The 18967-nt window shown below is 55.5% G+C and overlaps 1 protein-coding gene and 1 non-coding gene across 2 annotated transcripts in view; both read right to left on the minus strand.

Annotated features, from left to right (window-relative positions):
- Positions 1-18967, minus strand: part of SHANK2 (SH3 and multiple ankyrin repeat domains 2) — a 476763-nt gene that overhangs the window by 71057 nt on the left and 386739 nt on the right.
- Positions 2736-2885, minus strand: LOC122484629. The gene has a single exon (XR_006297669.1). It is a non-coding gene; the product is annotated as a U12 minor spliceosomal RNA (small nuclear RNA).

Below are 18967 nucleotides of genomic sequence, written 5' to 3' on the forward strand. Positions count from 1 at the left end.
GAGCAGGCTCTGCACCGCCAGCTCTGAGCCTGACGTGGGGCTCGAACTTACACACCACTGCAAGACCACGACCTGAGCCGAGATCGAGAGTTGGGACGCTTAGCCGACCGAGCCACCCAGGTGCTCCTTTAAATCAGTCTTAAGTTCACAGAAAAGGTGAGCACAAAGTAAGAGCTCCCGCACACGGCACCTTTTTCTTACGCCGAGAGTAATGCGTTTGGCCGCTGCTCTGTTTGTGGCTCTTTTCGCTTAAAGCCATTTGCTTGGCAGTCGTCCCCTAGCAGGACACCAGAGCCGCCTCGTCTTTGCAACAGCTCCACTGCACAGCCCTGCGTGGACACTCTGTGTCTTATTGGACTAATGCCCTCCTGGGGCTGCGTGGGTGGTTTCCATGAGCTTCCACCTGGGCCAGCAGAACTGTAGGGGACAGTCCCGGAAGTGCAGAGGCGGGAGCAAAGGGTACTGGCATTTAGTGCCTTAGTAGGAAGTGATGAGTTTCCTCTGGAAAAGACGTGCCAGCTCAACGTCTCCCCAAAATGGAAGAGAGCGCCCCTTGCCCACCCCACTGCTGCCCAAACAACAGACAGGTGTGACAGAGAAAGAGCCTTGAGGCAGAATGGCTGTCCTTGGGCCACTCCCATGCCGGGGTTGCCCACCAAGTGGATGGACTGGAACGGACAGCATCCTCGTGGAGACCACTGCCCCCACTCCCTTGTAATTCTGCGTAACAGCAACAGACCGCCATGAGCAGAAAAATCTAAATACCTTTACAATATCTTGAAAAAGGATGAAAAAGTTAGGGATAAATTTGGCAAAAGACTGGGGACACCTGTACACGGGAAACCTCAAAACACTGTTGAGAGACGCGGACGAGCCAACGCAATGGAGAGATTCGCTGTGGCTTTGCAGCAGATGCTCCGTGATGGCTGGGTCCAGCAGTCCATGCTCCTCAGTGGACGGGCTCAGTGTGATCCCGGCAGGCTCTTTATAGAAAATGACAAGCTGACTGCTAAATTCATATGGAAACGCAAGCTCCCTTGGACGGCCAAAAGGTATTTTGTAAACATTTTATGTATTTATTTATTTTAGAGAGAGAGCATGTGTGAAAGGGGGAGGGGGCAGAGAGAGAGAGAGAGAGAGAGAGAGAGAGAGAGAGAATCTTTGATTTTTTTAAAGTTTATTTATTCAGAGAGAACACGAGTGGGGGAGGGGGAGAGGGAGAGAGAATCCCAAGCTGCCAAGCTGTCTCTGGGTTGTCAGTGTAGAGCCTGATGCGGGGCTCGAACTCACAAACCATGAGGTCGTGACCTGAGCTGAACCAAGAGTCAGCCGCTTAACTGGTTGAGCCACCCGAGGGCCCCGAGAGAAAGAATCTTAAGCAGGCTCGATGCTACATGTGGAGCCTGATGGGGGGGGGCTCGATCCCACAACCGCGGGATCATGACCTGAGCTGAAATCAAGAGTTGGGTGTTCAACCAACTGAGCCATCCAGGAGCCCCCAAAAAGTTTTTGAAAAAGAAGAACAAAACTGGAGGACTGACCCGATCTATTTCAAGACTTATTATGAAGACACAGTAATCAAGACAGTCGATGATGGAACAGAAGAGAGAGCTCAGAACCAGACCTGCGTGCATATGTGAACTGGTTTCTGACAGAGCACAAAGGGAATCTGCTGGGGAAAGGATTGGTAGCGATGTCCTGGCTCTCGCTTCTGCTATGGGAGGTTGTGCCTGCCACACCCCCCTTTTATTCCCGGAGAAGCTTGGCTAGAAGTTTATCAATTTTACTGCTGTTTTCAAAGAATCGGCTTTAGGTGTCATTATATCCCCTATTATTGTTCTATTTTCTATTTCATCGATTGCTGTGACCTTCACTATTCCCTTTTTCTCCTTATGTTGGGTTTACTTTGCTCTTTTTCTTCTAGCTTCTGAGTGGAAGCTGAGGTCGTTGATTTGAGCACTTTCTTTTCTAATGGAGGCATTCAGTCCTATAAATTTCCCTTAAGGACTACTTTTGTGGTGCCCTACACACGTTGGTGGGTTGTGTTTTCATTTTCATTCAACTCAAATACTACCTAATTTCCCATTTGATTCTTACTTTGACCCATGAATTATTTAGAGCAGCATTATTTAGTTTATAAGCATTTGGGGGGTTTTCCTGAGATCTCTCTCTTATCGGTTCCTGATACAATTCTACTAGGGAACAAATTTGTATGACTTGAATACTTTTGAGTTTATTGACACCTGTTTTACGACCCAGAATATGGTTTATCTCGAGGACTGTTCCAAGTGCTTTCGAAAAGAAAGCACAGAGTTCTATAGATGTCAATTAGGCCAAATTGGTTGAGAGCGTTGTTCCAATTTCCTACATCCTTACTGATTTTCTGTGTACTTGCTCTATTGGCTATTGAAATAGCTGATTATAATTGAGGATCTATTTCTCTTTACAGGTCTACCAATTTTTGCTTCATGTATTTTGAAGCTCTGTTATGAGATGCGTACATGTTTATGGTTCTTATGTCCTTCTACAGAATGGACTCTTTTATCATTACGAAATTACATTCTTAAACTCTGCTAACATTTTTTTTTTTTTTGAGGTGGGGTGCTGTGGGAGTTGCCAACCTCAGGTCCAAAAAGCCTTCACAGTTAAGGCACTTACTTATAGGAAGCAAGGACCTTCCCAACCTCATTTTTTACATGTGCACTTGTCTATCCTTTCCGTAATCGAAGGGGGAACAGGCAGAATGGGACTTCCAGGCATCCTGCAAAGCAGGCAGGTCACCTTAGGGATGACCTTTACCCACTCAAAAATTCGTCTCACATCAGCAGTGAGGATTTAGGTGTCACCCCAAATCATTGTGTTCCTTACTCATAAGTTTAAGGTATTCTGTTAACATCCTTTATTATGAAACCTACTTTGATGCTAATATGCCCACGAAAGTTTTCTTTTGGCTTTCTTTTCTTTTGGTATAGCCTTACCACACTCTTGCTTTTTAACATACCTGTGTCTTAATAGTTAAGGTGTGCCCCTTGGAGGCGTCCTGCTTGTCTTCTAACCTGATAATTCTGCCTTTTAACTGGGGCGTGTTTGCACCATTTACGTTTAATGTGATTATTGATACGGTTAGGTTTAACTTCAATCTTCTATTTTTTATTTGCCCTATATGTATTTTGTCTCCCTTTCTTTCCCTCTTTTCCTACCTTCTTTTGGGCTGAATATTTTTATGATTCCATTTTATCTCCTGTGTCACCTTATTAGCTATAATTTTTTGTTTGGTTACTTTAGCAGTTGCCCTACATATTACCTTTCCCTGTGTCATAAGCCCCAAACTACATTGTTATTATTTCTGTTTAAAGCCAATGACTTTTATTTCTTAAAAAATTTTTTTAAGCCAATGACTTTTAAAGGGATTTAAATAGTAAGCACATTTCTTTACATAGTCTTGCTGTTGCCATTTCTGGTGCCTTCCTTCCTCTGAGTATTTCCATCCAGTGTCATTCTCCTTGTACCTGAAGGAAGTCCTTCGTTCGATGTTTCTCAAAGTGCAGCCCGCCAGTGATGAAGCCTTTTAGCCTTTGCGTTTTTTAGAAGTCTTTGTTTTACCTTTGTTTTTGAAGTAGCTCTGTTTTCCTCCTCCGTTAGTACTTTCAAGACGCATCTCTGTGACTTCTCACTTGCACTGTTTCTAATGCTGGATCTGCTGTCATTCTTGTCTTTGTTCTTTGTAGGGGATGCATCTTTCCCCACTCTGCTGGCTTTTTAAAGATTTTTATCTTTGTCACTGGTTTTGAGCAATTGGAAAACTATGTGTGTTGGTGGACTTTTTTCCCCAGGGGGTCTTGAGTTTGCTCAATCCGTGAGTTCACAGTTCACTTGCAGTTGTGAAACATTTTTATCGTTATTTAAATATTTTTTCTGTCTTTCTCCCCACATGAGCACCTCCACTCCAGGAACTTATACTGACATGAAGCCGACCCATAGTGCACTGATGCTCTATTGTTTTATTTCCTTAAAAATGATGGTTCCTTTTTCTCTCTGTGTCACCCTTGGGACAGTTTCTAGCATTACTTCTTTGCGTTCACTGTCCTTTCCTTCTGCAATGTCTCATCTGCCGTTAATCCCATGCTGTGTAGTTTTCATTTCAGACATTGTAGTTTTCATCTCTGGAAGTTTAAATTGAGTTTTAAAATTAAAAAAAAATTTAACTGTGGGGAAATACAACATAAAATTTGCCATCTTAATCATTTTTAAGTGTACAGTGCAGAGAATTTTAATTTTTTCCCCTGTCACTATTATCCTATGGAATATAGTTATAATGATTCTTTAATATCCTTCTCTACTAATTCTAACAACTGTGTCAATCCCTGGTCAGCTTTGACCAATTGATTTTTCTCCTATGGGTTGTGTTTTCTGCTTCTTTGCACACCTGGGAATTTCTGAGTGGATGCCACACACTGCAAATTCCACTTTGCTGGGGTGCTGAATATTTTTGTGTTCTTATAAATATTCCTGAGTTTTGTTTTGGGTGCAGCTAAGTGACCTGGAAAGGGTCTGATGTTTCAGGTCTCGGTTTTAAGATTTGTCAGGTGAGAACAGAGACATGATTAGTTTAGGGCTGATTACTCTCCAGTGTGAAGGCAGGACCCTCCTGAGTACCTTCCCAATGCTGCATGAATTTTCCGTTTTTTTTTTTCTTCTTCCAGTTTGGTGGGTAGGAAGAGGCCCTGCCTCTTTATCTCGCGTGAGCTCCAGACACCGTTCTCGAACCCTTTGGGTGATGCTTTCTCTGGCTTTTCACCCATGAGTGTGCTGGTCGGAGCTTTCCTGACTCCCTCCGTGCAGCTACTTCCTCTCTGGCACTCTGTTCTGCAAACGGTGGCTGCCGTGGGCCCCTGGGCTCTCAGTCCCACCCCTACCTGAGTATCCTTCCAGCCTGTGCCGGGCTTCTCGCTCTCGGACACTCAGCGCGGGACGCCGGGGCAGTCGTAGGGCTTGTCTTGTGTGTTTGCATCTCTCACGGTCAAAACAAGGCCTCGTTTCACACATTTTGTGTGAGTTTTGGTCGTTTCCTGTGGAAGGCAAGTCCAGGCTCTGTTTTCCCATCACGGCCATGAACAGAAGGAGGCATTTTTTTTTTTATATATAATTTTAAGTTTCTTTTTTTATGGGAAATCTCAAACATAAACAAAAGTAATGAGAAGTACCACAATAAGTCCTATGACCCCTCCTGAAATTTCCACCATCATCCATTTGGGGGCACTACTCTTACTGAGACAATCTCAAACTGCCCTGCTTTTAATCCACACTACCTTGCTTCTCACGGGTGCTGACCCCAAATGGGAGTGGAGACGCAACGGCGTCCCAGGACAGTGACTATTCACTCAGGTGCCCGGGGGGGGGGGTGGCCCCCACGGCCTGAATGCCAAGACTCTCAGACTCACGCTGAAGTGTGTAATCACGCCTGACAAAGACACAGGTGGCCACCGATCTTGGAAAAGGAAGAAATGACTGGCGTTCCCGAGAGACTGGGCCTCCTTTCCCACCCACCCCTCCCGCACCAGCGTTCACGGACAGCACGCACCTGGCGAGACACGAGCTCACACGGTGCTCCGAGATCACATGCGCACCACTGACAAGTAATTCATTTACTCTTCATCATAACTACTTAGCAATCTCTTCCCTATTTCCTGTTCAGAGACCTTTGGATGCATCAGTCTGAATAATTGAACAGAAAGCCTCCAGCTTCTGAAGCTTTTGAAGTCCCTCCTTAATTACCTGGACAGAAACATGCCTCTCTACTCTGCCCCACATCTGCCGAACACGATCAAAGAAACCCCACGTGGTGGTGCTTGGTTCCTTGGTTGGCCAGATGTACCATTTTCCTTCCTTGATGGCAGGATGCTTCTGGAACTTTCTCGGTAGCTGCTGAGTACCACTAACATCATCAAGGAGTGCTGCCCTCCCACCCCGCATCAAACACTCTTGGCTGTAACTGATGAAAATGGTCCACAGCATCATCTTTTATTGGGCTGCTGTCATGGGTCGGATGGTGTGTCCCCACCCTGCCCCCTGCCCCACTGAAACCAAGTTGAAGCCCTACCCTCAGCACCTCTGCACCTGACTGTATTTGGGGGAGGGCCCACCCTAACAGCCTCACGTGTCCTCACGAGAAGAGGAAACTGAGAGTCTAGAAAGACAGCAGGGGTGCCCCCACGCAGGGAGAAGGTCATTTGCAAGCCAGGGAGAGATGCCTTGGAGGAAACCAGCCCTTCCAGCCTCCAGGACTCTGAGCAAATGACTCTGTTGCTGAAGCCACGTGGTCTGTGGTGCTCTGCTATGGCAGCCTGAGCCGACAGGACGGGTGCTAAGCCCCGTGTCCTCCGTGGGGATGGCAGGGAGGCTCCAGATCCTCCAAATGAACCAGAGTATTCACACCAAAACACTGTGACACGGAGACAGGCCACCAAAGAGTGGGCGGTGAGTCGAGACTAGCAGCGAGCTGGGTCCAGGTAGTCAGTTTCTGGGGAACTGAAGGCTGGGGGCCCATGCACCGAGGGCTGTGAGGCCAGGGGCAGGTGGCTAGAGGATGACACCCATCCTGGCTGGCATGGTTTCTGCTCAGGGATCCGAGGAGAACTCCCACCAGGAGGAATCTAGAAATCAGCTTCCTCCGCAGCTGCTGCTTTTTTCCACCTTACCGGGAGGCATGCATCTGGGGAGGCTCGAGGGGGGATCCTTCCGGAGGAGAAGCTGTCTCCAGCCCCAGGGCGGATCCGACTCCCTCTCTGAAAATCCCCTGGCCCTGAGCTTCGGGAGAGGAGTCAGGAAAAGGCAGTGCCATGAAAGACACACAGAGAACCGAACTGCCTTCCCTCTCCCTTGTGTCCCCGAAAGCTCCTTGCAGGGAACTCCTCAGCTTAATAACTCAGAGAAAAACACTAAAGGCGATCCTGAAGAAGGCGCTTAATGGGTTCTCGGGGGCGGCTGGAATCCAGAGCTCCGTGGAGCCGGGGAGCTTCTCATTACGGGGAGAACCTCGGGCTGGAGAGAAAGCGTGTGAATCGCCCCAAAGCCAGCGCACCGTGGAGTATGGCCACTGCTCCCTCTGGAGGGTGACCCGGCCGGCGCCTCCCCCTGGCCTGTCCCCTTCTGCAGGGAAGCAGCGGGGTAAGGGCAGCACGGAGCCCGCCAGGTGTGGCCTCTGAGACCCGTTCCTGCAGCCGCCCCACCGGAGAGCCCCGCCCCCCTCCTCCCCGTGGGGACGCGGCCCCCGCCACCCCACCCCAGCTGGTGACCTGTGACGGCGAGCCACCGCCGGCAACGGCTGCTCGGACGCACCGGGCCCCCAGGGGGCCCGCCCTCTGGCTCGGGGGGGCAGCGCTCGCCAGGTCCCCCCTCCCGTGCCCTGGGGCGGCCGGTGGGCTGACCTGCAGAGAGACCCCCAGCAGGGAAGGCAGGACCCCCGTGTCCCGTGCGGTGTGTCTCCCCGCTTCCGACCGCCGGCCTCTCCGCCTACGCTGCCCGCCGAGGGCAGGGCTTCTCTGCTCACGTGGCCCCCACGGAGCTTCCGGTTTCCCCAGCCACGAGGACACGCCCTCTCCAGGCAGGGGTTGCGCCCACGTGGCCCAGCCCTGGCCAGTCGGAGCTTCCCGTTCCCCAGGCCACAGTGATTGGTTTAAGAAAGGTCATGTGACCCAAGCCAGGCCAATCAGGACCCCGCCTGGGTTCTCCGGCCGGGTCTCCGGCGCAGGTGGTCCCCGGTCATCGGAGCGGGAGGGTGTGCGAGGGTGCGGGTGGGTGTGAGGGCCGCAGGTGGGCGGGTACGACCTGCCGCGCCGGGAAAGGGGGCCCGTGAACGAGGGGGGGAAGTGGAGACCTGCGCCCCGGGACCCCTGCATCCAGCCTGCATCCGGGGACCCACCCCTAAATGTGCCATCACCGGCGCGGCGCGTGACCTGCTACTTAAACTCGGCTGTCGGGTGGGCCCTGACGGCCGCCGCTGCCTCACTGTTTTCTGACCTATAAAAGTGGCAGCGTCCTGTGGCTCCCCTGAATGCTGAGGGGGACTTCTGTCGCCGGCCTTGAAAAGGCCTGCATGAAAACGGATTCCGTGGGTAGCTGTGCTGAGCCGCAGCGCCCCTGGCCCTTTGAAGCCCTTCCCTCTTTTAGATCTGGCCGGGGTTTGCGAGGGGCTCAGCGCTCCTGTCCTTGACGAGGACTTAACAAACATTATTTTATTCCTAATGGCAGAACTTTGGGCCCCAGCACCACCCCAGGTGGCCCTGACCCCGGGAAGGGTGCTGCCTGGCTTCCTTTAGGAGCTGTGGTCAAGGACACGCCAGGTCTGCTTCTGGGGACCGGGACCGCTGTTCCACCACCACGCTCCCCATGGAGGCTTTACCCTGAAAGGGGCCCCGAGCAGCCTGCACCTGCGTGTCTCTGAGCTCTGCTGGAAGCCTTCAGGCTGTGCGGCCTCCATCCGGGTCACTACAGCCGGCCCACCGCTCAAGAGGGAGCGCTGCAGGGCCTCCCTCAGCCGAAGGGCCGGACGGCACCGGGAGACACCCCAGAAAGCAGTGCTCCGTGCTCAGTCGCCTCCAGGACCTCAAATGTAGTTCCCCTTTTGGAGCTGTCAGGAGGTGGGGGTGGGGGGGACGAAGAGAGGGGAGGACAAGAGACGCCTCCCCCACCCCGTGTGTTCCCCGCAACGTTCTAGTTCTGGCTTCTCTGGCGAAGATGTGCTGGCGGCCAATAAGCACATGGATAGATACTCAACATCCTGAGTCATAAGAGAGACGCAGATTAGAACCCCAAGGACACATCACTGCGCACCTGTGGAACCGATGACAGTGGAAAGCTGGACCACACCGCCGGGGGAATGCCAACCGGTGCAGCTGCTTTGGAAGACCTGTTTGCAGTTTGTTAAAAAGTTACACATTTAGGGGTGCCTGGGTGGCTCAGTTGGTTGAGCGTCCGGCTCCGGCTCAGGTCATGATCTCACAGTTTGCGGGTTTGAGCCCTGCATCGGGATCTGTCCTGACAGCACGGAGCCTGGAGCCCGCTTCGAGTTCTGTGTCTCTCCCTCTTTCTCTGCCCCTCCCCTGCCCATGCTCACACTGTCTCTGTCTCTGTCTCTGTCTCAAAAGTAAACTTAAAAAAGTTACACATTTCTTTATCTACCATGTGACCCAGCCATTCCCCTTCTGAGTATTTATCCAAGAGAAACAAACGCATACGTCCACACAGAGACTTGAGTGCAAACAATTTGCAGCGCGTTTCTGCAGCACCCGGAAGTGGGTTCCGTCCAATGCCCATCAGCGGGCGACTGGTTAAGCAAACTGTGGCCCAGCCAAGCCATGGAGCGTCACTCGTAAATACAGAGGAACGATCCGTATACGCAAATCTCAAAGCAATGACTCTGAGTCAAAGGAACCAAACCAAAAAAAAAAAGAGCCCAGACGGTATGATTCCCCGTTTATGTAAAGCTCCTGAAAATGCAAACTACAGGAGTAGCAGGAAGCTGAGGAATGGTTGCTAAGGAAACGGGGGTGGGGAGAGCCGGAGGTGGGGGTCACGGGAACTCAGGAAACCTTTGGGGCGATGGATGCGTCATCTTGAACCTGGTGATGGTTTCACGAGGGGACACGTGCGTCAAAACGTATAGTATTGTACAACTTAACTGTGTGAAGTTTATTGTATGTCGATTATACCTCAGTCAAGTTGTTTGAAAAAAAAGACATCATTACGCCACATCACAGACGCCACCGGAAGGGACGCCCCACGTGGGGGCAAAGTGGCTCCGGGATGAAGACAGTCTGAGTGAGTGGGACTGGGACGCGAGAACGCCTCTCAACGGCCCTTCCAGTATGGACTGGATCCAGGTTCAAAGTTCTGGGAGACAGTGTCTGGATCCATGTCCCCTGCAGGCTCCCCCTGCTCCTTGGGGCAGGGCGGGAAACCGAGCATTGCCGCTCCCGCCCTACGCCCCACACAGCAGTTCAAGAAAGACCATTCTGCGTTCTGTCTCAGCGTCTGCAAAGTGCTTCTAACCCCGGGGATTCGGGGGCAGTGGGGGCTCGCTGACGGCACTCCCCACCCCATTCCATGCCTAGGCTGACATCTCAGGGCATCCCCGTTAGAGCCCTGTCTCTGCATCCTGCCTGGGTCTGACCCCGCGACCCCAGGCTCTCTCTCGCCGCCAGCAAAACCACATTTCTGGGCCCAAAGCTCCACCCTATCTTGTGCCTCTAGTCCCAGCCAGGATTTCCAAATTTTGGCAAGTCTGGTCTCCTTGGGCCGGGGCCCAGCTGCAGTTGGGCCCCCACCGGCCCCCACCACCTTGGCACTGATGGCGAACTCAGGCCCTCTGGAGCCCATGACCCCACAGCCCATAGTGCTTATGGGGGCACCCTACCCAATCCCACTAGACCCTGCCTCAGTTTACCCCAGCTGACCAGTCTCCCCCACACGTTTTGTCTGGGGCTTTTCTGTGGGGGCTTCTGTACTGGTCCCAGGCCATTCTGGCCTTGTAGGAATGCCTCGGCCCTCCACACGCATCCTGCTAGGGAGCTGATGTCCTAGGCCGTCAAATCCTAGCTCCCCACACTGGGAGGCACACAAGGGGTGTGGGGGTCTTTGGAGGCAGGAGAACAGGTTGACTTGATGCAACTTTGGCTCTTGGCCCCTGGCTCCTTCCATGTTCACATGTTTACACTCCGGCGGGACTTCTGCCCGTCGTTCCTCTGCTCACGGTTGTGGGGGGCCTGGCTTGAAGGGTCTCTGTGCCCTTCCCTGACTCGTTAGCAGACCCGGTCCCCCTACCCCGGGCGGGGAGTGCGGGGCCTCTGATGCCGAGTTTTATCACGTGAGGACATGTTACGGTATACAAATAAACAGACGCACGCATGGGGGGCGGGTTCGAGGTCGAGGAAGGGCAGAGATTCTGGGGCTGCACAGCATTCCCTGCCATGTGCTCTGGGGTGCTCAGCGGGTGGTTGGGTGATGGGCAGAGAGGTCCGGGGACGCGGCTGGGGAGAGCAAAGGAACTCTGAGTTCCCGCGGGCTCCTGGGAGCTGGGCCTGACGTCTGTATCTGTGCACCGACGGCAAGTCCCCGAGGCTTTGCTGCACGCAGCCTGGCCTGTGTCAGCGCCTGGTGACTGTGGACCGAATCAGCAGAGCACCGGGCCGCTGAGAGCCAGCGAGGGACACTGCGCTCCCCCAGCTCGTGAATGCAGATGTGTGGCCGAGCATCCCGGGGGGCGGGTTCTGGAAAATGCACCTGAGGAGCGGTGAGCCTGAGCCGTTCACGCCCACCAAGAGCCGGTCTGCCCCTCAGCACCCCTGGGGCCCTTTGCTGGTCTAAGTGCTGCACGGTGACTTCTGGCAAGTCCAGTGCCGAGCCCGGCCCACCTGGGAAGACGGTGGCCTGCGGGAGAAGTGGTGGCCTAGGAGCCAAGGACCCATACTCCCAGCCCTAGCTTTTCCCTCAGCAGCAGCTTGAATGAGGGGCCAAGACCTCCAATAGCCTCAGTTTCCCCAGTGATGCGACGGGGATGCCCAGGGCTGCTGCGAGGCTCTGTGGTGCTCCCTGACAACGCCTTTGTGAGCCACGGTCCCTGTAGGTCTTGCTCTCCTGCCAGTCACCCCGGGACACAGCCCGTGGGCCCCACATCCCCAGTGAATGCCGGCCCCTCGAGCGAACAATGATGGTCCCAAGATACCCTGCGGGAATGGTGGGGGCCCGAGGACGCTGGGCCTGCACCTCTCATGCAGAGGCCTCGGCCCCAAGCCCCCCCCTCCTTCCTTCCCAGGGGCAAGTGTGAGCAGTGAGTGTCCCCCCTGCCCACCCCTGTCCCCATACCGCACCGCCAAGGACCCTCTTCCTTCAGTCTGGGAAACCGAGGCACTGATGTGACCCTGCGGGGCCCAGAAGCCTCCAGGATACTCAAAATCCCTGCCCTGCCAGTCAGGAGAGTGAGGCTGTTGGTACTGTTCTGGTCCCCAAAGCTCCGGGCTCGGGTGGAAAAGGTTCCAGCATATCAAGGAACACGGGAAGGAGGAATCTAAATGTGCTGAGTGAGGGCACCTTGGCGGCCTGTGTTGCTGGCAGCATAGTCCTGCCCGCTGGTCTTCAGGGGGAGACCACGGTGGCCAGCTGCCTACCTGCCTGCCCATGGCAGGCTGGGAGTCCCCGGGGCTGGCTCAGAGCCCAGGGAAGCACTTCTGGGGCTTGCGGGGAAGGGGGGGGGGGTTGTCACACAGTCTCCCAGAGCCTCAGATTCACCATAAACGGGGGCCAAAGGCATACAGGCTGTTTTTCAGAATACAGCCAGGTAAAGGCGTGGGGCAGCTGTGCTCAGAGCACAGACACGGACGGATGCGGCAGCCGCTACCCCGACACCCAGGACATCCACAGGGCAGCAGACCCTGGCCCCTGGGTTCCTGCCCGTCGGATGGAACGGCACCCAGCATGCAGAAAACAGAGCCCACGGCTCCTCTCCCTGTTGTGATCCCCCTGCAGCCCAGCTGGTCCCCTGCCCTGGCCGCTCGCGGCCTCCAAGGGGCCCTGACCAATGCCCACAGCGTGTGGCGGTAGCCTGTGAGTACAGTGATGAGGCTCCGGGGCCCAGCTCCCCTTGGCGACCTGCCCGTGTCCACGAGCCACTAGATCATCACCTCTCTGCTCCGGAACATTCCATCTCCCAGAGTGCTCTCTTCACAAACCACACCCCAAAGCTCTTTGGTGGCCACCCAAGATGCAGCTGGGGCCACCGCACGGCCTGTGTCACCAGGGTGCTGTCCCTGCCCCCGGCAAAGACCCAGACCAGGAGGAGAGATGCAGGGCACATCTTTCCTCAACCATCGGGGCTGAGCCTCGAGCTGTGCCTGGCCCGCGGGCAGGTGCAGGGCAGACAGTCACATGCCAGGTGCCCGTCAGCGGGGGTTGAAAGAAAGCACACGCTGTTAGTGTATTGGAGCCCCGAGCTCCAGCTGGGCTCACGATTCTTCCCGCGGGTCCAGTTGTAACCACACTGGAGCGTCCAGGCTGGGGGCAGGGATGGGGGAGGGCTGGAGGGGATGCCCTAGGACATAAATGGATGAGGTCATTAGGACAGTGAACGTACTCGGGGTGCTGTGGGGAAGGCCACGTGGAGGGGGGTTCAGGACCGGCCCCTCCAGGTGGAAGCAGAGCGAGCAGATGTAAAGAGGGAGAGAAGGTCCGGTCTGGGAATCTGATGACAAGAAGTCAGAGGGGGGCAGCTGCTGGGGTTTTACTGCAACAGGTGCACCTGCCAGGGCTGTGGAGGGGGGTGGGTGTCAAGGCCAGGACGTGACCTGAACGGTGCCCAGCACACAGTTATGAGCTGAGTTGTGTTCCTGGAAAGTCACATGTTGAAACCTGACCCCCAGCACCTCACAAGGGCTCTGTATTTGCAGATGGGGGCTTTGAAAAAACAGTTCAATTACAATGGGGCTACTGGGGTGGGCTCTGATCCCAGGGTGACCAGGGTCCTTCTAAGAAGAGGGGGTCAGGACACAGACACGCATGGAGGGACGGCCCCGTGAGGACACAGGGAGAGGATGGCCGTCTGTACACAAGGAGAGAGCCCTCGGGAGGCCCCAGCCCCGCCCACGCCCGGACCTTGGGTCCCCGGCCTCCGGGACCGGGAGAGGATAAATGTGTAAGCCCCTCAGGCTGTGACACCTTGTCGTCCTGCAGCCTGACTTTGCAGGCGGCAGCCCGAGCAAACACACACACGGTGAGTACGGCATCATGTCAGGTCTTCGATGACACCCAGGGGACTAGATGCGCACAGGTGCATGGCACCTGGCCAGGGTGGGATTCGGGCCTGGGCAGGCTGACGCCCCAGGACTCCCTGCTCACCCCACAGGCTCTGCCTCCCTCCGCCTGCTTGTTCTTCTCAGAATTACAAACAGGCTGCAGAAAGCAGGACTCCTGCCTCCCCAAGGAAGCAGGAATCCGTACTGCTTTTGAACTTGTATTCTCGTGCACGTGAAGCAGTTTTCAGGAAGGACACCCCCCTGCTCCCCTGAGGATGGTGAGGTCATTGGCACAGAACGTGAGGTGTCAGGTAGGACACCTCCATCCTCCTTGGCAGTGAACGGGGGACTCGCCCAGCCCGGACTACGTCGTCCCCGGGCCCCCCGGACTCTCCCAGACTCTGGAGACCAAACAGGGGCAGGGTGGATGGCCATGCGTCCACAGTGAAGGTGACAGAGGGAGATGTGGGGCGGCCATTACCGGAGGGCCCAGGAAGGGTCGGGGCTGGAGCCTTCATTTCGCACACCATCACTCATCAGCCACACACAAGGGGTGGCCTTGTGCTTGAAGGCAACTGAGGGGGTCACAAACTTTTACGCGACACGGGGCAATCACAGGAACCAGCGGGAGGATCCTGGTGCAGCTCAGAGGTAACTAAGCTTTCTTCTTAGATGGAAACGTCTGTTCTTTCCATGAGAACATCCCTCATTGGTGATGGTTTAGATCCTTGGGAAGCTGTGGTGATTCTCAGCCCTTTGCTTGCCTTGACACAGGATGGGTGACTCTCCTATCTGCCCCTGAGTACAGGTGAGTGTGAGCCTGAAGGCAGGCGAGGGTGAACGTGAACGCGGGCGAGCGTTTACCTGAATACCCTCACTTGTCAAGTTAGATTCTTTTCAAACCTGCGCGCCCACCTGATTCCTGGTGTGTGGGGACCTGGGGGTCTGGACGTCACCCCAGCCCACGCCTGCTCTGTGCTGGCTGTGCTGGACCCATCACAGCTGTCGAGAGCATCATGCCCAGCAAGAGAACTCATTGTGTGTGACTGAGCGTCTAAGTGACAAGCGCGGGTCCACTAGGAAAAGCAAAGGTAGGGCTTCTTGCCAAAATGGACGGGATGCTCCTGGGGCGTGGTCTCTGGGATGGGGCGGGCGCTGGGGCCCGGCCTCAGGGTGGCCCCCACCAGAATCTGTGGCTGCCAGCATGGGCCTGGAGGGGACAGAAGGGCGGGGCCCAGTGCCTTTGTGTGTCCAAGGCTGGGGCCAGGGTGTAAAGGCCTCTTAGCTAAAGGAGGCCCAGACAGACCCGGGCCCGTGTGCAGCGACAGGAAACCGCCCCCGAGCAGGGGCCTGGAGGGAGGAGGCCTGTTTGTACGGAGCACCTACGGTGTGCGGCCTCAGTACTGGGCCTGGGGCTGTAAACTCAAACGTGACTGGCCCTGCTCACGGCCTGGAGACTGGCCAGCCGTCGGTATGGACACACTTCTACTGGTGGGCTGCTGAGCTGTGTGTCAGCCTGGGCCAGGCCTTAAAATAGTGCTGTGTGGCCACGACCAGAGATGGTCCTGTGAGGTGGGCACTGTCTTGGGGAGCCCTCGTGTCCTATGGGCGAAGGCTCACACCTGGGCACCTGGCTCTCTCGGTGAAAACTTAAGGCCCAGACCGTGCCAGGCAGAGGGGACCCCAAGGTTGTCTGCAAAGGTCAGAGGACTTCAAAGTGCAACATGGTTCCCCGTCGGCCCAGCCTGCCCCCTGCCCCAGGACCCTCTGACATCAACCTGCATCCTACACATTTTCCATGAGCCTCCCTGGGCCGGCGTTGTGCCCAAGCGGGGACATGTTGAAGGACACGGACCACCATGCTGCCACGGGAAACAGCCACGTGCACTTGGTGGTAAATGCTGGGGGAGGGGGAGGGGCACAGAACACAGAGCGGAGAAGCCTGTCCTGGAAAGAGGGGTGGGGGGGGGTGCCTCAGCACTGGGGAAGGAGGAGAGGGCACACCAGACAGAGGGACAGCATGGGCAAATGCCCGGTATGGTGGGTGGGAGCTGGAGCCAAGGGGAGGGTGGACGCTGGGTTTCTGCGGGAGGCATTTGGGGACAGGAGAGCAATCCTTGGGGAAACCTACTGCGTGCCAGCTGTGCTGATGGTTCCCTCCACACATCACCTCTCCTGAGACCCAGCAACCCTGGCGTTTCCCAGGGCCCTGAGGCTCAGAGAGGTGAAATGCCTCATCGAGATTTGACTCAGTTGCTGGGAGAGCTCAGGCCCCGGCAGCATCTCCAGGGTCGGTACTGGATCCCAGGACCACAGGTACCCCCAGACCCTGCCCTCTGCAGGTCAGTACAAGGAGGCCCCAAAGACGTCCACATCCTGATCCCTGGTGCCCGTGACTGTGTGACTTACAGGGCAGGTGTGACTGAGTAAAGGGTGCTGATAGCCAGCGATCCTAGATGATCCAGGTGGGCTCACTGTGACCACAGAGCCCTTTCTCTCAAAAGGAGAGACTCAGAGTCAGAGAGGGAGGCATGACGCTGGAAGTAGGGGCTGGGGCCACAAGCCAGGGCGTCTCTAGAAGGTGAGGGCCAGGAATGGAGCTTTCAGGAGGAACACAGCCCTGCTGATGCCTTGATTCTAGCCCCTTGAGCCCCGTTCTGGACCTGTAACTTCCAGAACTCCAAGGTAACACATGTGTGTTGTTTGAAGCCGCTACATATGTGGTCCTCTGTCACAGCAGCCACAGAAACTCATCTGCTGGCAGAGCTGAGTTGACAACAGCCCAGAGAAGAGCCAGCTGTGGAGGTCACGGCTGAGGTCTTCGCAGACCAGCTCCTCCCCTTCTGGCTGTTCATAAATAGCAGGTTAATAAACAGGGCCGACGGGGACGAGGCTTCCCTTTGTGCTTGGATACCCCTCAACACAAGGGGGTACAAGGCAGCCTGCACCCCGAAAAGGGCCAGAAGCCCACGAAGCCACCAGCAGGCCCTCTCCGAGTCCCCCCTGAGTTTCACAGACCTCGTGGCCTCCAGAACACTCACCCACATCCACTGTCCACCTGCAAAGTAAAATTAACCCACTCCTGTGCCGCGCAAGCCAATAGGGGCTCCTAATGGGAGAGGAGGGAGCCCCAGTTCTGCCAGGACCAAGGACAGTTCCTTGGCGGTGGTCAACCGGGCTCGAACAAAAGTCACTTACTCCCCCACCCTTCAGGCTGTCTGCACCAGTGGCCAGTGGAGAGCTAGAGAGAGCCTGGGACTCCGCCAGGCCTGGCTGGGATGGGCAGGAACACTGAGGCCCATAGGCCTGGCTCACGTGCTGTTTTTATGGGGATGGGAGGCTGCAGGCCTGGGCTGCCCATGGTGGCCAGGATGGGCCCAGGGGCAGTCTGCTGGTTTCCTGTGCCCCTCTGTGAACCCGGGGGGGGGGTGCTCCTTGCCACAGAGCCCACCATATCTAGGGGACCCTCAAAACTCCAGCTTTTCTCAGCCATTCAACATGCACCTGTTGCATTAGGCCATCTCAGGGATGTAAGTGGGGACAGAACTGGGGACGACAGAACATGCTCAACCAGAGGCAAAAGGTGCCACAGGGTCAGCAGGCCTGTGATGCTTCCTTCCCACAGAGGAGTCATCCACGAGGACCTGGTTGGGGGGTACACAGTGGGGAAATCAATTCTCTTTTTTTGGAGGGCATGGGAAGAAAAGCTTCTGTGGCCACTGAAATAAAGCCACAAACATGGTTGTTTATTCCAGTAAGTGAGGAAAAGCCTGTTGTCTTCCTCAAAGAGGTCACCTTTCTATCTGAAGAACTCTGCATTACATTAGGGTTGCTTGGGCTTTATTTTTAGTGTCATTTCTAATTCTAACCGATACCATAACCCCAATGTAGTTTTTCCACTAATTGAGGGAAAACTTGACCAGTGCCCAGGGCAGCACGCAGGGTATAAAGGCAGAAGGAACCAGCTTCAATTCCTGCCCTCCCATCTCTCAGCTGTGTGACCCTGGGAAGCCACTTGACCTCTCTGGGCGTCCATTTAATCTCTAGTACAGAGATGGTTTTTGTAGAGATGGTCCTAAAACCATCTCTCAGGCTAAGGTGGGAGAGGCTGGAATGTCTGCCCCAGATGCTCACAAAGGTCAGCCCTGCCTCTCTCTGGGAGCAGCCAGTCAGGGAGTGGGGAGAGCTCCCTGGCCAGGCCTGGCCTTTCCTGCCAGCCAGAGAGCTAACTGGGGAGGGCTCAGAGCACAGAGCAGATGGAGACGGGATGTGGGGTCAAGTGTGGCCCATGCCTGCTTTGTGAGACATCCAGAGAACCTGAACAGAACCAAGGAGATACCACGGGAGGGGTCTGTGTGATGGGAATTGGCCTGGGGGAGGGGACAGCAGGGAGGAGCACGTCCGTTGCCAAGGGGTGTTGTCAACATCCTGTCCCTCCAAGCCCCTTAACTCCATTAGCGCTGATGGAGCATGGTGGAGCCCGCCAAGTCCAGCCCCAGATCCAATTAGCTTAGAACATATGTCTGAACATGACGAGGCGAGTCGGCTGAAACTGTGTCTGCTCAGAATGCTCAGCACAGGGCACCCGCTCAGTAACTCATCTTCCTCGCCTTGGATGCCCATGTGCTCCGTATGGAAGCAGAGGATAACATACACACGATACGGCGACTCACTTTGGTCTGAGGTGCAGGGTGGTCGGAGGCTGGGCAGCGGTCTCCCCAAGTTCCCGGTTAATCAAGGGTGGCTTCTGGGTGACACCGGTCCCCGTGGGCACCCAGCCTGGTGTCAGGTGCAGTGTGGCACCTAAGGGGGCTTTGCTTACAGCCGCCACTGTGTGCGGATCTCAGCGCCAGCTGGGGAGCTTTGGAGAAACGTGGAACCCGGGGTCCTCTCCCCAGACCGGCTGACTGGGTGGGTCTGGGCAGGGTGAGTGGGGTCTGCGTGTGGAATAAGCAGGGGGTGCCTCCGGAACCATTTACGGAGCTCGCTCACAAGAGAGCCTTTCTCTTCCCATCCTCACGGCAGCCTTGTGAGGCTCAGGATACTGCCACATTGATGGGGGACACTGAACACCAAGAAATGGCCGGACAGCCAGTCACGGCCGGTGCTGGGTGTGAACTGAGCAGCTGGCTGACAGGGACAGAGTGGGAGATTCAGGGTGAGTCCGAATTGTGCCTGGTCCT

Source organism: Prionailurus bengalensis, chromosome D1 (genome assembly GCF_016509475.1).
Source record: "Prionailurus bengalensis isolate Pbe53 chromosome D1, Fcat_Pben_1.1_paternal_pri, whole genome shotgun sequence".
NCBI classification, from domain to species: Eukaryota; Metazoa; Chordata; class Mammalia; order Carnivora; family Felidae; genus Prionailurus; species Prionailurus bengalensis.